This window comes from Berghia stephanieae, chromosome 11, assembly GCF_034508935.2.
Source record: "Berghia stephanieae isolate SIO BIC M18660-M18661 chromosome 11, UCSD_Bste_1.3, whole genome shotgun sequence".
NCBI classification, from domain to species: domain Eukaryota; kingdom Metazoa; phylum Mollusca; class Gastropoda; order Nudibranchia; family Aeolidiidae; genus Berghia; species Berghia stephanieae.
In genome coordinates, this window is record NC_088370.1 from 31,304,857 (window position 1) to 31,307,356 (window position 2,500).

At 36.9% G+C, this 2,500-nt stretch overlaps 2 protein-coding genes across 2 annotated transcripts in view; one reads left to right on the top strand and one right to left on the bottom strand.

The window, feature by feature from the left end:
* LOC144956890 (uncharacterized) overlaps positions 1 to 2,500 on the bottom strand; it is a 602,990-nt gene that overhangs the window by 56,986 nt on the left and 543,504 nt on the right. The gene's annotated exons all lie outside the window — the stretch shown is intronic.
* The window catches only part of LOC144957318 (splicing factor 3B subunit 6-like), a 33,321-nt gene that overhangs the window by 7,204 nt on the left and 23,617 nt on the right, over positions 1 to 2,500 (top strand). The window lies entirely within an intron of this gene.

Sequence of the window (2,500 nt, forward strand, 5' to 3'; positions counted from 1 at the left end):
TCAGGCTATAAGTGAACGATGGCTACGGTTCTAGCGTCAGGATATAATTTAACGATGGCTACGCTAGAACCCACAAGAACTTATAGATAAAATGCGCTTGGCCAAGAAGTTCACAACATTGCCATCCGGAAGTATAACGGACCAACACACAAACTCTGTGTAACCATGAACTTTTATAGTCTGGTTAATACAGTTTAGTGAGAACAACTCACAAACTCGGATGGCAAAAACAATAACAAAGGCCTGAGTGACGTCATCTGCATACTATCTATAGTTCGACGTAATGTTTAAGTTTTTTTGCACCGTCTGGTGAATTGTCGTTAGTAGAGCTCAAGGCATCAAGTGATTCCATTGGTTGAACTATTGAATGCAACTCACGATTTGTTTTCTTTGTAGCGAAAGACTTGTCTTTTGACGTCATTTTTTGGTCAGTGTCAGGCAATGGCCACGATCGAACCCACTCTCTTTGGTTCTATAGATAGTATGCGCTTGGCTAAGAAGCTCACAACATTGCCATCCGGAAGTATAACGGACCAACACAAACAAAACTATGTGTAACCATGAACTTTTATAGTCTGGTTAATACAGTTCAGTGAGAATAACTCACAAACGCGGATGGCAAAATATAACAACAAAGGCTTGAGTGACGTCATCTTCGAACTATCTATAGATAGTATGCGCTTGGCTAAGAAGTTCATAACATTGCCATCCGGCAGTGTAATGGACCAACACACACAACTCTGTGCAACCTTGAACGTTTATAGTCTGTTAATACAGCTTAGTGAGTTTTACTCAAAAACGCGGATGGCAAAAAACAATAACAAAGACCTGAGTGACGTCAACTTCGAACCATCTATAGTCTGATTAATACAGTTTAATGAGAATTACTCAAAAACGTGGATGGCTCAAAGCAATAACAATGACATGAGTGGCGTCAACTTCATACCGCATCGAAAGATAGTTCGAAGATGACGTCACTCAGGTCTCTGTTATTGTTTTTTGCCATCCGCGTTTATGAGTAATACTCACTGAACTGTATTAACCCGACTATAAACGTTTATGGATACACACAGTTTTGTGTGTCGGTCCGTTATACTTCCGGATGGCAATGTTGTGAGCTTCTTAGCCAAGCGCATACTATCTATAGGTTCAGACTGTGACAGGTGTAAATATTGTTGACATGGTAAAGATTGATTACTGGTATTATCTGAGTTGTTCTGACAAAACACAGTATTCTTTTTTCCCCCGTTTTGGTCAGAAAACTTTTGTTTTAAATATTAATCAGTTAACCAATTAACTGACTGAAAGCTAGAAAGACACGTATTTATAAATTTGGCCAGAAAACTCGTCCTTCAAATATTTATTGATTTAAATGACTTGGCACAAAAACTCTGACCTGGGACCACACGAGGTCTTCCTTAAGTTCCACATACCCTTACAGAGAGAACGTCAACATAGCATGCGTCTCTTATCAACTGAGGAAATCTATTGTTCGGTTAATGAGAAATCACTAATTATATTTGAGAAATCACTTTTCAAATTGCTATCATATACGACATACTTTTATAAAATAAAAATATAAGCATTAATCTTTTTTTGATGAATTGTTCACAATGATGTGTTGCAAAGAATGAAAAATAATAAGGAATGCACCCAAGATTAAGATTACCCGCCGTGGAAATCACTGACTTCACGGTTCCGTAACTCAGACGAAAAGATCGCTGAGAAACGATTTAACTTGTGAATGCCTGACCTTTTCATCAAAATAAGTTTATTGCTTGTATTTTTATTTTATAAAAGAATGTATAGAATAACATTTTTAAAGTGATTTCTCATTAACCAAACGATAGATTTCCTCAGTTGATAAGAGAGACGCATGCGCAATGCTATGTTGACGTTCTCTCTGTTTGGGCATGTTTAAGTACCAGGTTTGAGAGTTTTTGCCAAGATGAAGGTCATTTAAATTGATCGATATTTTTTTAATGACGATTTTTCTGTCCAAATTTTTTAATTCGCGTTTTTTTCCAGAGCCCGGCAATTAACTTTTTAAATTAAGATGACCACGAAGCAAAGTGTCCAAAAAGATTTCAAGGCTGAAACTTCAATGGAATATTGGTTCTAGTCGACGTGTACTTATTTACAGGTCTGATAACCCAATTTCTTATAGACTCATTGTTGTAATGGAAATCTAAAAAAACTGACGCAAAATATTACATTACAATAATGTTAAACTAGGCCCAAAAGGATGTCAGACCTGCATATATCTACACGTCGGTTCTGATACTTTCTGGCACGTTAAGGTGAGTAATCTTATTCAATCGCTCTTTGGAGTGAAAAGTTTCCTGACCAAAACTGAAAAGAAAAAAAAAGTGATTCATTTGAGGTTGATGGTATTGTTGTTACATGTGCTAAAAGATATCATCTCAGATTTCCTGGCTTTCAGCATGCTTATTAACATGATCCGTTGGGAGCTTGCCAGTTTGTTTTGTTGGGTAAAGCT